The sequence below is a fragment of the Schistocerca cancellata genome, chromosome 9 (genome assembly GCF_023864275.1).
Source record: "Schistocerca cancellata isolate TAMUIC-IGC-003103 chromosome 9, iqSchCanc2.1, whole genome shotgun sequence".
NCBI classification, from domain to species: domain Eukaryota; kingdom Metazoa; phylum Arthropoda; class Insecta; order Orthoptera; family Acrididae; genus Schistocerca; species Schistocerca cancellata.
In genome coordinates, this window is record NC_064634.1 from 208,765,910 (window position 1) to 208,781,196 (window position 15,287).

The following is a 15,287-nucleotide window of genomic DNA, read 5'->3' on the forward strand; positions in this document are numbered from 1 at the left end:
TCTCTCAGTTGTAGTTGACAGGTATTTGTTGTTTTGAGTTTGGAGGAAAAACAGAAGACATGGAAACTTTCTACACAGGACTGCTTACTGTGGATGTTATTTTGTTAATGACAACAGCAAAGATGAAATGACACATATCTTGTTAAAGTAATCAGACAGGATGCTGCCAATGGGAAACAAAGGCTGTATGAGGATGGAAAGACAACCTCAGAAGTCCAAACTGTGGAATGGTCCATAGATATAGTATCTGAAAGTATAAAAGAAGTGAGGTGTGAACAAAAAAGAACCTACATAAAGATACCTATGTGTCAGCAATTCCAGAAAGACACTTGTCACTCCATAAAGTTTTCGTAGCTGGCCGGCATCAATGCTTTGGCTCTAAGGTGGAGCATGTTAGTAATACTATTGGTCAATTTCTTGACACTGACACAATGCTCAAATACACTGAGTTGGCTGCACAACTTCCAATCTGCATAACTGGGCACCTATTTTGGACTTTCTTTTGCACATTGCTCTCTCAGGCGTATCACTCAGATTGAGAAGTGCTCAGTGGAGTGCATACTGATGACAAGAATAGCCCACCAAATTGATTGGTTGGTTGGCATAAAAGAGGAGGGGGGGGGGGGGGAGACCAAACTCCTAGGTCATCAGTCCCTTGTTCTGAATAAAACAATGCCACAAGGGTGAGAATAAAACAAGTGCAACTGACAACACAAAACTGAGAGAAAGGAAAAACCACAATAACGACGGAAGGGCAACCACACTTAATGGACAAAAGGGGAGAAGAAAACCACAGAAACACAAGAAACAGGTAGAAGAGATTAAAACGACAAAACAGATTACCTTGGCTGGCTGACCATGTGAATAAAAAGGAGAAGGCAGCCACTCTGCAACACATTAAAAGGACACACAGACGAAGGACATGCACTAAAACTTAGATCAAATGATAAAACTCACCCTCATGAATAAAACATGAAACTAAATCAGTCGATGAGACGTTGTCAAATAAAATTAGCAGCAACGAGTCCAGTAATCGAAGATTTCATCACAGGGCAGTCAGAGTGGGACAGTGCACTAGAATATGGGCCACTGTCAAACGGGTGCCGCACCAACACTCAAGCAGGTCATCACAGCACAGGAGGTAGCCATGTGTCACACAAGCGTGGCCAATGCAGAGCCGACAGAGAACCACAGAGTCCCTGCGAGCATGGAGGTCTTCCACACATTCGTAGTCTCCTTAATGGCATGCAATTGGTCGTGCATACAGAGGTTATGCCATTCCATTTCCCAAAGCCGCAAAACTTTGCAGCATAGTACTGAATGCAGGTCAGTTGCAGAGAAGCTGATCTCCATAAGTGGTTTCTGTGTAGCATGTTTGGCCAGCCTGTCGGCAAGTCGTTGCCTGGGATGCCGACATGACCTGGTGTCCAGACAAACACCAGTGAACAACTGGACTGTTCCAGGGCATAGTTGGACTCCTGGATGGTTGCTACCAAAGGACGATGAGGGTAGCACTGGTTGACAGCTTGTAGGCTGCTCAAAGAGTGAGTACACAGAAGAAACGACTCCCCAGGGCATGAACGGATGTGCTCAAGAGCACAGGATATAGCCACCAGCTCGGCAGTGGAAACACTGCAGCCATCGGGCAAGGAATGCAGTTCAATAGGTCCTCCATGGCCATATGTGAACCCGAAGTGATCATCAGTCATTGAGCCATCGGTGTAAACCACCCGGTACATGTGAAGAATTGAGAGGAAGTGGCAGCGGAGAGTCGCGTGGAGAACTGAGTCCTTAGGGCCACACGAAGTTCCAGGCAAAGCCACGGTCTAAGTGTACACCATGGAAGTGTACATGAATGGACCTCAAGTATAGGTGGTAAAGGCAAGGACTCCAGTTCGGAAAGAAGGGATCGGACACAAACTGCAATTGGAAGTCCTGACCTGGGCCGCCAAAGTGTGAGATGAACCGCCGTGGGTGCGAAAAGGAGACAGTAATTCGGATGCACAGAATAACTACAAAGATGTGCAACATAACGGCAGTTGTGCACACCTAACCTGCAATGGAGGGACTCTGGCCTCTGCCAGGACGCTGGTCACCGGACTCGTCCTGAAAGCTCCTGTTGCTAGGAGAACGCCACAGTGGTGCACTGAGTCAAGTAAACACAACGCTGAGGGTGCCACCGAACGACAAACCAGACTCCCATAGTCAAGGCGGGATTGAATGAGGGCTCTGTAGAGCTGCAGCAGCGTAGAGCGATCTGCACCCCAGTTGGTGTTGCTCAGGCAGCAGAGGGCACTGAGGTGCTGCCAGAACTTCCGCTTAAGTTGACAAAACTGAGGAAGCCAAGTCAATCGGGCATCGAAAACCAGTGGTAAGAATCAATATGTCTCCACTACAGTGAGTGGATTGTCATTAAGGTAAAGTTCTGGTTCAAGATGAACGGTACGGCGCTGACAGAAGTACATAACGCATGACTTATGAGGCTGAAAACTGGAAACCATGGGGTAGAGCCCATGACTGCACCTTGTGGATGGCTCCCTGTAGGCACCACTCCGCCACACCAGTACTGGTGGAGCAGTAGGAAATGCAGAAGTCATCTGCATACAGAAAAGGTGAGATGGATGGCCCTACAGCTGCTGCTGCTACATCATTGATAGCCACTAAAAATATACACTCAATACGGAGCCCTGCGGGACTCCATTCTCCTGGATATTGGGGAAACTATGGGAGGCACCAACTTGGACACAGAAAGTATGAAGCAACAGGAAATTTTGGATAAAAATCAGGAGCAGGCCTCAAAGACCTCACTCGTATAATGTGGCAAGGATATGATGTCGCCAGGTCATATCATACATGCTTTTCATACATCAAAAAAGACAGCAACCCAGAGTTGGTGTCTGGAAAAGCCTGTTTGGATGGCAGACTCGAGGGACACAAGATTATCAGTGGTAGAGCGACACTGGCGGAAGCCGCCCTGACATGGAGCCAGTAGGCCATGTGACTCCATGACCCGACCCAACCCAACTGACACACCATACATTTCAGCAGCTTACAAAGAATGTTGGTGAGACTGATGGGCCAATAGTTACCCACATTAAGCAGGTTTTTTTACCACGTTTGAGCACCGGGAATGATGGTGCTCTCTTGCTCGCTCCAGATCCCATTGAAGATGATGAGGAGATGTCGGTTGTAATCATATGAGAGACGTTTAATCATCTGACTGTGGATCTGATCTGGCCCAGGAGCTGTGTCAGGGAAATATGCTAGAGCAGTGAGGAGCTCCCAATCTGTAAATGGGGCATTATAGGATTCACTGTGGCATGTAGTGAATTAGAGGACTTTCCCTTCCAGCCACTGTTTGAGAGAGTGAGAGACTGGGGGGAGTTCTCCAACGCAGAGGCTTGGGCATAGTGCTCAGCAAAGTGCTCGGCAATTGTGATTGCGTTGGTAAATAACACGCCATTTATGTGAACACCAGGAACACCTGTTGCGGCCTGGAATCCGAAAACATGTTGATCTTTGCCCAGACTTGGGAAGGTGATGTATGACACCCAATGGTCAAGACGTATCTCTCCCAACACTCCTGCTTCCATCGTCTGATAAGCTGGCAAACGCGGGCAAGGAGCCGTTTAAAGGCTATGAGGTGCTCATGGGAAGGGTGCCGCTTATGTAGCTGTAGAGCTCGCCAACGCTCCTTAATTGCTTCTGCGACTTCCAGCGACAACAAAGGGACTACCTTTCGCCGGGGGCAACCTAGAGAGTGAGGGACCATGTTTTCTGAGGCAGAAACGATTGTTGTAGTCATCCGTTCAACCATCACGTTGATGTAACTGTGTGGGGAAGATTCAACAGTGACAGCACACAGAGGTGAAGTTTCCCAGTCTGCCTTGTTTAAAGCCCATCTGGGCAGGTGTCCATGGGCCTGACGCCAGTGCAGTGACAGGAAGATGGGGAAGTGGTCACTACCACTCAGGTCGGCATGTGCTCTCCAGTGGATAGATGGGAGAAGTCCTGGGCTGCAAATTGATAAATCAATGGCTGAGTAACTACCATGATCCACACTGAAATGTGTGGCGGCCCCAGTATTTAAGAGGCAGAGGTCAAACAGACAGTAAAGTTTCATCTCTGCATCGGCCAGTAAGCAAGGTGCCACCACACAAGGGGTTATGGGCGTTAGGGGTACTGCACCATCTGGATGAAGATACACACAAATTGCAGACAGTTATTTCCTGCATCATCCTTATTCTGACAGCCACAGCTTCAAGAGGGGTTTGAAGGGGCAAAGTTTCACTACAGACTGAGTTTAGGACATAAACACAAACTCCACCTGACACTTGAATATAGTCGCTACAGTTCCTGTAATATCCCTTATAGCCACGGAGGGCAGGGGTCCGCATTGCTGGGAACCATGTTTCCTGGAGGGCAATGCAGAAAGCAAGTGTACAGCTTAACAGTTGCTGTAGCTCAGCCAGGTGGTGGAAAAAACTGCGGCAATTACACTGGAAGGTGACGTCATTGTGAGACTGGGAAGGCATGGAGTATTCCATGAGGCAGTTTACACCTCAGGGACACCTGCTGCCACCGACTTATTGCCTGAGCAGTCTATATCCAGCGTGTCTGAGGGTCCAGTGATATTTAGGTCCTCAGCAGATGCCGTGGCTGCCACCCCAAGTCCCTTGGTCTCGGGGATCTTCTTTTGGGATTTCTCTCAGTGTTCCTTGGGTTTCCCTGGCTGGGAGGACTTCACTGATTCAGTATCCAGGACTGAGGATGAGCGTGAAGCCCTATGACCAGCTGCTTTTGGGCTCTTCAGCCACTGGCAGGTGTCATCTTCCCCACTAGCAGAAACCTGGGAAGGGAGTGACCCAAGGGACCCCTTCCTCCCTCGTGAGAAGAGCCAGGGCTGGGGGAGGGGGGGGGGGTTGTGTTGCTCCTGAAGTGGGTGGTGAATGAGGGAGCAACAGGGAGGAAAGTGTGGCGCCCCCCCCCCCCCCCCCACCATCAAGGGGGCAGGTGTGGTCTTCTGGTTCTGAGAGGTGACAGGAATGTGAGGAACTGATGGGGTGTCAACTGTTCTCGTAGCAGTGGCATAAGAGGTGGTCATAGCCAGACAATATAGGTGCTCAAATTTCCTCTTAGCCTCAGTGTAGGTCAGTCGGTCCAGGGTCTTGTATTCCATGATTTTCCTCTCTTTCTGTAAAATCCTACAGTCTGGGGAGCAAGGTGAATGATGCCCTCCTCAGTTGACACAGGGCACATGGAGTACTGGGGTGTGATGGACATCCACAATCTCAACATGTGACACTGGAAGTACAGCGGGAAGACATACGGTTGAACTTCTAGCACTTAAAGCACCGCATCGGGGGATCGATGTACGGCTTGACATCACAGCGGTAGATCATCACCTTGACCTTCTCAGGCTGTGTGTCATCCTTGAAGGCCAAGATGAAGGCACTGGTAGCAACTTGATTATCCCTCAGACCCCGATGGACACGCTGCACGAAATGAACACCTCGCCACTATAAATTGGCATGCAGTTCGTAGTCAAACTGCAAAAGAAGGTCCCAGTGGAATATAATACCCCTGACCATATTTAAGGTCTTATGGGGTGTGATGAACTTGCAAAAGCAAGTAATGCCCATGACTGGGCAGAGGATGCTGTTTTATCAAGACTGACCCAGAGCACATTTTGTACAAGCCCTTCACCTCCCCAAATTTGTCCTCCAAATGCTCCACAAAAAACTGAGGCTTCATGGCCATGAAAGATTCCCCATCAACTCTCATACATACAAGGTACCGGGGCAAATGAACTTCACTGCCATCCTTAGCCTGGCGTTCCTCCCATGGTGTGGCCAGGGAGGGGAACAATTTGAGGTCATGTTTATTAACACTGCTGGCTTAGAGACAGCTTCATGGCATGTCATCTGCTCTGATGCCATCCACTCTGACTAGGGGCCCTCCCCACTGGTGCCCCCCAGCCTCAGCAAGGGTCACCTGGCAGGATGGCCATTGCTGGGAGTCCCAATGCCCCAGGATGACAGGCATCTACTCCTTGGCATACATGGGGAGTTAACGGCACAGGCATCAGCAGAGTGACCCCTGTGTAGTCGCGGGGCTATTACCAAGAGGGTACATGGCAGCCCCACCACAATGGACTGGCTACCACGCTGGATATGAGTTGCAAAGAATTCCATGGTCATCGTCGGCACAGAAAACTACACTGCACAGTGGGTGGAGGAAAATGCGCACAGGAAGATGTCCTCACTCAAGAGATGGAGGATCAGCAGGACTGCAATGCCACAACGAGAAATTGGGCTAAAGATCTCCATGCATGATGGACACGATGTCCCAAGTTAGGTGTCCTTTCCCAATTGGCTCGCTCTTTGGGAAAATTTTGAAAAATGGAGGTCAAACCCTACGGGGTTACCATCACATAAAGGCCGAAAGGTGAGAGACTCCTTTTAGTCGCCTCTTACGACAGGCAGGAATACCTCAGGCCAATTCTAACCCCCAGACCCACAGGGGGGGAGCAAATGGAAGTCTAAGACACTTTGCACATATTAAAATCCCCCGAAAGAGAAACAGTCACAGAAACTGCATGTCGAGTTTGGCAAGATCCTAGTGGCCTACAAAACTGTGTAGGCAGGTATCCATATACCTGCCACATCCTATACACAAGGATTTTCCCTGCGATTCAATTCTTCCACCTATATTTTGCACCCACTAATGCTCCACTGTAGAGTAGGAGCCATTTAGCAGTGAGGGTTTTCATTAAAAGCTAGCTCACTTCAACAGTTCTTACTACCTTGATAGATATTACACTACTATACAGCCTTTTCATTGGCACAAGTGACCCAGCATGAATGTCTAACTATGTGTACAGAAAACTGACAATTTTTCAAAACTACCTTCTTCCTTTCTAATAATAATTAATATATTATTTATTAAAGGTAGTAATCTGCTACTGATACAGACTTCTTTAGTTTTGAGTGACTTTTCAATGAGGAATAGATGCATGAGACTCACAGACATCCAACTGCATGTCTTTCTTGGTAGCAAAGAAAACAGTGTGTCTGACGTATGCAAAGGAACAGTTCAATTCCCAGTATTGTCAAGAATTTTCCCTTGATGGAAGGATTGGAACATGGTGTACTCTGCTTCATAATGCCCTTTGAAGACCTATTTGAGTGAGAAGTAGCAGTATCAAGGTCTGGGAAACTGATTAACCTGGAAGAGTGGTGTGCTTACCACATGTCCCTCCATTCTACATCTGAATGATGTCATCGACAGGATGAAATGGCAGCCTGTCAGTGCTGAATGGCCATACCACTAGCACCGGATAAACATTCCACTAGCACGTAGGGAAACAAAAGTTAGCTCAAGCTGATCATTGAATACTCATGCAAGACTGCTATAACTGTGATGTGAGAGGTGTGCCAGAGGACACCTGTTAATGGCAGCTTTGCCTCAACAGCCTACCAGCCCATCAGCACATAGCTCACTCAGATTGACTTATGTTATAGAATCTTTGCAGTCCAGGACAATAATGTTCCAATGTTATATTAACTGGTCATCACTGAATCGTGTCCAGGGATAACAACACAGGACAGACAGCACTAAATGGCCTTCAACTAAGGCATTCTGGGTGTACCACATCCATACTGAGACAAGGCTGGTAGGGCTTCCTGAGGTTATCATCATTTGACACAACCCAGGAGGCATGGGTGGATTATCAAATGCTGTATATACAGTAAGCATTACTCCAACCTCCGTCCACTTTTTTGAGTGATAAGGAGGATTGACAAATTTGATGGTTCTTTGAATAGGTGAAACATGGAGACACTACAATTAGCTAGTTAAGTTTGACTGTGACACTAACTCTTATACCACTTTTGACTAAAGTGGTCTTTTGTCTAGCTTTCTCTTAAAATATGTTCCTGTAATTTCACTGTTTCAAACTGCTGCTGACAACATTGAGCAACATAATAAGTAGTGAGCAGCTTGTTTGAACCTACAACATATCTATGTTTACATTCATATTCTACAAAACAATTAGGTACTTCTCACTGCACTATATATGTTTACTTCATTACATATGAAATTTGGGAAGAATGACTGCTCTGTGCAAACTGTAATTATTTCAACTTTATGAAATGTATTTACATATTGTGAATACAATATTATATCAGACATATAGTTAACTATAGACACATGAAAATTTGTGTTGTAACGGACCCAAGCCCAGACTTCCTACTTATTGTGAGTGGTCACCTTAACCACTTCAGCTAACCGCACATGCCCCCTGACTGATCCAAACTTCAGTATATCATAGTGTCTACACCCCATATTACTCACACATTGCTCGTGTGAATCCTGCAAAGTGAGAGAGAACACAACAAAGCACGGACTTGACTAATATCTGACATAGTGCTGGAGGAAACTGACACCATGAATCCTGTAGGGCTGTCCTTAAATCCGTAAGAGTATGAGGGATGGAGATCTCTTCTGAATAGCACGTTGCAAGGCATCCCAGATACGCTAAATAATGTTGAGGTCTGGTGAGTTTGATGGCCACTGTAACTGGACATGAGGGGTGTCCCATTGTCCTGTTGGAATTGCGCAAGTCCTGCAGAATGAAGAATGGACATGAATGGATGCAGGTGATCAGACAGGATGCTTACATACCTGTCACCTGTTAGAGTCATATGCAGATGTATCAGAGGTCCCATATATCACTCCAACTGCACACGCCCAACACCATTACAGAGCCTCCACCAGCTTCAACAGTCCCCTGCTGATATGCAGGGTCCATGGGTTCATGAGGTTGTCTCCATACCCACTCACGTCCATCCACTCGATACAATTTGAAACGAGACTCGTCCAACCAGGCAAGAAGTTTCAGTCATCAACAGTCTAAGGTCGGTGCTGATGGGCCCAGGTGAGGCATAAAGCTTTGTGTTGTGCAGTCATCAAGGGTACACAGGTGGGCCTTCAGCTCTAAAAGCCTACACTGATGATGTTTCACTGAATGGCTCGCACACTGACACTTATTGATGGCCAGCACTGAAATCTGCAGCAATTTACGGAAGGGTTGCACTTCTGTCAAACTGAACAATTCTCTTCAGTCATCATTGGTCCTGTTTTTGCAGGATCTTTTTCCAGCCACAGCAATGTCAAAGATTTTACGTTTTACTTGATTCCTAATATTCACCATACACTCGTGAAATGGTCATGTGGGAAAATCTCCAGCTCATTGCTACCTTGCTGTGTTCCGTCACTCGTGTGCCGATTCACACCCTTTTCAAACTCACTTAAATCTAGATAACCTGCCATTCTAGCAACCGTAACTGATCTAGTAACTGCGTCTGACACTTGTCTTATACAAGTGTTGGTGACTGCAGTGCCATATTCTGCCTGCTTACGTATCTCTGTATTTGAATATGCATGCCTACACTAGCTTCTTTGGTGCTTCAGTGTATATAGAAGGGCTGAATCAGGAGTATCCAACATGATGTATAGATAGCAGTGATTTTTTCAAACAAGTGACTACAGTAAAAAGTACCAATATTATAATGCCTAAGTTTGAAGTTTGACAATGCTATGTTGTTTAGTATGCGTTTTGCAACCATCAAAAATACACACATTCACATTCACTGAATTTGTAAACATAGGTAAAACTGCTCATTGTTATGTGATACAATATTTCTACTCTGCAGGACAATATTTCTACTCTGCGGAAGTCTGCTCCTTGATTTACAACAATAAAATATTGATTGGCAGAGTTTAAGCAAAGCCATATGACCTACCAAGATGAACATTGAAGTGTTTGACTAAATGAGATGAACATACCAGAAACTGAAGAAAATACACAAAATTATATTGGACGACTGTCGACTGGAAGCGCACAAGCTAACAGACATCGTAAGCATTTCAAAAAGTGATGCACTTCACATACTGACTGGAAATTTGGATATAAGAAAGCTGTGCGCAAGATGAGTTCCATGTTTACTCACAATGAAACATAAACAGATAGTGAGGATATTTCTATTGAGCATTCAGTCATGTTTCACTGCAATAAAACCTAGTTTTTGCATAGATTCATAATTGTGGGTGAACCGTGGGCCCATAGGATCACACCTGAGATGAAAGAACAGTTGAAACAGGAATTGAAAGGGGAGAATTGGCTCCAAAGAAGATGCAGACAGTTCCTTCTGCTAGCAAGGTCATGGTGTTTACTTTTTGGGATGTGCAAGGGATAATTTTCATTGATTATCTCCAAAAAGGAAAATCAATCAATGGTGGTTATTATGTGAACTTATTGCAGCATCTGAGTCACAAAATCAAGCAAAGATTGCTGCATTTAGCAAAAATAAATAAAAGCTTAGTTCATCACAACAATGCAGCAGTTCACAGTTATCACCATGGCCAAAATCAATGAGATGAAAGTTTGAATTGCTTCCTAATGCACTTTATTTGCCAAGATTTAGCTCCCTTTGCTTATTTTCTGCTTTCAGACTTGAAGAAACGGCTTAGTGGTAAAAAGATTTGCCAAAAATGAATAGGTGGAGTCTGCAGTCCATAGCTATGTTGCAGAGTTCGATGGTTCTCGACATAAACAAGGTACAGGAGCTATTGAAGGTTTCTGGGAAAAGTGTACTGAGCTGAAAGGAGACTGTATAAAGAAATAAAGATGTGTTTTCTTTGTTAGGGTGGGTACTTCTGGGATAGCCATTGCAACTCATATTTGCAGTGTTATGAGAATTAAAATGGACTGCACGCCCTTATCTTCCTTCATAAAGGAAATTGAGTTCTGCATTTATGAATTTGATTCATTACCTTAATTTTTAGTTTCTTTGTCATCCACAAGTCTCTGGACATTAATGTGGTTGCCACTGACAGTCTCTACCAATTGCCCAGAATTTCTTTGGGTTTTGCGAGATGTGTTTTGTACAATTTTGATACAGTACCCATCAAAATATTCAGGTAGTGCCCTTTGGACAGCCAAACAAGTTTCATTCAGCATTTCTGTTTCTGTAACCTTTCTTTCTGTCTATTACAGAGTAGTTCCCCAGAATTTTCTTTACGTTGACACTCTACTATGGAAGTTCTATCCCATCATGAACTGTTTTGCCAGGTATGTATCTCTCCAGAGCTTGATCAACCATTCTTTGGAAGTTGGATCACAGTTCTTATTCATACTTCTGCTCAAATATAAATGTTTCTTCTTGAGGTATAACTCTACTGCCTTTTTATCTAGTTTACTGAAGAATGGTTCATCCTAAAGCCAGCAGTGTTCTCAGTCTTGTTTACGTGCCTATTGGTGATTCAGCATCTCAATTATTCGCTGAGTTATTAGGTTTATTTCTTAAATTATTTACTTAACATTCAAATCTTTCTACTTGCTTTAGTTGCCTTATTTTAGTTTGGTGATCATTATTCTACAACTACCTCACATTCACTAACACCAGTTTTGATGTAGACATCCTAAAAAAAGGTCGAGTCTATTTAATCTGTTACATATAAAGCATTTTCATCCTGAGGTGACTTCTGAACCAGCTGTTCTGCACAGTTTTTGGAGAAAACATTTAGTATTGTTTACAGGACGTCTTGTGATGCCCACCAATTAAGAAAATATCATTATTCCTACTGACTTGGATGACTAAATTCTCCAAAGATGACAGAGTAACTAGAGAACAAATATACTGGCAATCTGAGGTTCCTCTTAAGTATTTCTATTACTTGAGGGAGTGGGTATTTTGGTTGATAGAAGCACCACATTATACGAGACCTGTCTAAAAAGTATCCATCATTTGGCCAGAAAAAATATTTCTAATGCCTGTTTGGGTTGGGACCCTAATCCCCTTTAAAGTAGGCCCCTTTTGCTTGCACACACTTAGACCACCGATCCTTCTACTGCCTGAAACACCTCTGGAAGTCTTCTTCTGGAATGGTGTTCAGCTCCATTGTTGTGTTCCACATTATCTCTTCTCTATTCTTGAAACGGGGTCCTTTTAGTGGCATCTTCAATTATGGAAACAACTAGAAGCCGGAAGGAGCCATTTTTTGAAAGTAGGGAAGGTGGCGAATGTCTGTAACTCAATGTTTGGCCAACAAATTTTGGATCAAGTGGGGTGAATGTGCTGGGGCATTGTCATGATGCAGTTGCCAGTTTTTCACTGTCCACATGTCTGGTCTTTTGCACTGAACTGCGTCATGGAGTTGCTGGAGAACATCTTGATAATACTCCTTTGTCACTGTTTGTCCTTCTGGTGTGTATTCCTGATGCACAATTCTACAGACATCAAAGAAGACAGTCAGCACCACCTTGATTTTGCTTTGCACCTGCCGCACTTTCTTCGGCCTTGGAGACTCGGGATGCTTCCATTGTGACGACTGTCTTTTTGTTTCTGGGTCATAACCGTACACTCTTGACTCATCTCCAGTTATCACGTTGTTCAGAAACCCAGGACCAGGGTTGGCGGTGTACAGAAGGTACTGTGCAATGTCAAAACAGAGGTCTTTTGTTCCAGTGACAACAACTTGGGCACAAATTTCGCAGCCACTCGGTGCATGTACAAATCGTGCAAAATTGCATGTGCAGAATCTTTACTCACTCCAACCTCTTGGGCAATCTTCCGCATGGTCAAACGACAATCTACCTTCACCAAATTTTGCACCCTCTCAACAACAGCTGCACTCCAAGCAGTTTGGGGCCTGCCAGAATGCTGGTCATTCTCCGCTGATGTGCGGCCATTTTTGAATCAGTTGAACCACTCTTTATTTTGTGTTACACCCATTGCACATTCTCCAAACACCTGCTGAATCTTACGAATCATTTCACTTTGAGAATCACCAAACTTTTGACAACATTTGATGCAATAACTTTGCTCAACACATTCAGTCATCTTGAGAGAATCGGTAATCCGACGAACATGTTGTGTAGCACCTCACTCAGCGACCAACAGGCAGCGACTGATGCACAGGAAGATGGGGACAAAACTCACGCATGTGCATAAAGGTCTTTTCCTTTACTGTGTACAGTGGCGCTGCACTATCGTCTCTATTTTGCGCGGAAAAATCAAAGGTTGGATATGTTTTAGACAGACCTCGTATATTTTTGCTCACCCTTGATCCTGAGTCTCGCCCACACAATCTCATATCCAGCTTCAGTTTATTGGATTTGAGGTTTTGTCTACTGTGATGGATACACCACTTGTATTTCTCTTTAATCTAGTCTGCTGAAATAGATTTAGATTGCTCCCAAAATATCACTACATTTGATTTTGGGTTTTAATCAGCTTTCTGTACATTGTACTGTGTGGGCTCCACTGCTTTTTAGGAACACCACAAACTCTCGCATTTTGTTGTGAATGCTCAACTACTTCTGGCTTTTCAACAGCTATCATTGTCTGGACTGGATGGAAAGTTCAATAACTTAAAACAAAGTCTTGTGTGCATCCTACGCAGACAACTACCTGGGCAGCAGCCTACGCTGGGTAGTGCACCCCTTTGCCCATTTAGGAGGATTCTAGTGTTCTCTCCAGGTAATCACAGCCTAGTTTGTGACAAAATCTTCTATGTCTCTGGTTCAAACTTCCAGTCACCTGAGAACAGAGAACCATGACCAGCTCTAGGGATGCTGCTGCAGACTGAGTTATACAGGGATTTTTTGAGCAAGGCTATTCTTCTCTATCTTCTCTGTCAGTCACTGGAACCTTTCAAATATGAGCTGTAAGCCCAGACAACATGTATCATTTGGAATAATGTATATCTCAATCTGCAGCTTGTTGCACAACATTCCTTCAATGGCTGCTGTATGTGAATGAAATTCAAAACACAAAGTTCTTAGGTCTTACCAAAGGTAACTGTTTACAGAGGAAGGATCACATTGTTACACTAACAAGCAACTTCTTGAAACAAGTCAGTACAATTTCCAACTACTTACACTACTGACAAACAGCAACTACTACATCCTGCGCCTCTAAGCAACATTGATAGAGGACCTGCAGTGTGGCTGGTGCAATGTGTTTCTGAGTAGTAAACAAGCAACCTCACTGATTATTTTTTATTTTTATGATATGTTATGCTAATAGAATTACTAGAGCCCTTTCAGAGTGGAAGCTACAATGTCCAAGAGTTTTTGTGTGTGTGTGTGTGTGTGTGTGTGTGTGTGTGTGTGTGTGTGTGTGTGTGTGTGAGGGGGGGGGGCAGTGGGGGGAGTCATAGTGGGGAGGCAAATCATTAGTTATCAGTGATTAGTAGTAAAATGTGTTAAAATGACATAAAACATGGAAGAGCAAGTCACACACACACACACACACACACACACACACACACACACACACACACACACACACACACAATCACTGTCATCTGCAGAATCACACCCTAGCTCATGTCATTTGTGACAGCATAAAACTGGGAAGACATTCTAAAACTGTCAATTAAAACAAGTAGTATAAGACAAATGCTAAAATAATTGCACAGGGAAATATGACTGACTGACCACATACATACATAGATAAGCCAGCCATCCTGATAATAATTTACAAACTTTTAACAAAAATTTGAGGAAACTTGTCGCATGTTTCACAATACCTTACAAAATGTACCACAGGCATTTGATCATCAGTTAAAATAAAGGGCAAATCTGTCTGAAAATAAGCCATTGCCCTCTCGCCTGGATATAAAACACAGCCTACTACAATGCGGCACACTGTGATTTGTAGCCACAAGCACCACACATTGGACGGTCCTCTCACCTGAGCAAGATTCCATGTGTCATAGGGCCATCTCCTATGTGAAAATGAATGAGAATGCCTTATTCATGACTACATGGCTAAGAGGAGGTATGCCATGGCCAAGTTGCTGACTTTACCAGACATAGCTTATTGTCTGCCACTATCGGCCACTCTTCTTCACAACAACACATGACTCTGTAGCTCAACAACAAGGTGAGGGCATATAGGAGGATGGCACACTGAACTACCTGAGGATCATGACATACCACTTGCCTGCTACATCTGTCACTTCATTTCCCATGTGCCCTGGCACTCAGCAAAAGATAGTTCCTTCCCCCAGCCTTTGTTAGTTGAGAAGGGTGTGAGTGTTGTAGAGAGTGAAGACCACTAAGGGGGTTGGAACACGTGAGGGATTAAGCAGCTGCAACACATCTCATATCCCCCACTAACCACAAGATCACGTATAATTCCACAATGAAGACAATGAAGTCTTGAGACAAATCTGATCTTCAGGACAAAATCAGGGAAAACAACAGAGAAATCAAC

General features: G+C 44.5%; 1 protein-coding gene across 2 annotated transcripts in view; it reads right to left on the reverse strand.

The window, feature by feature from the left end:
- LOC126101142 (Golgi-associated PDZ and coiled-coil motif-containing protein-like) overlaps nt 1-15,287 on the reverse strand; it is a 482,442-nt gene that overhangs the window by 452,521 nt on the left and 14,634 nt on the right. The window lies entirely within an intron of this gene.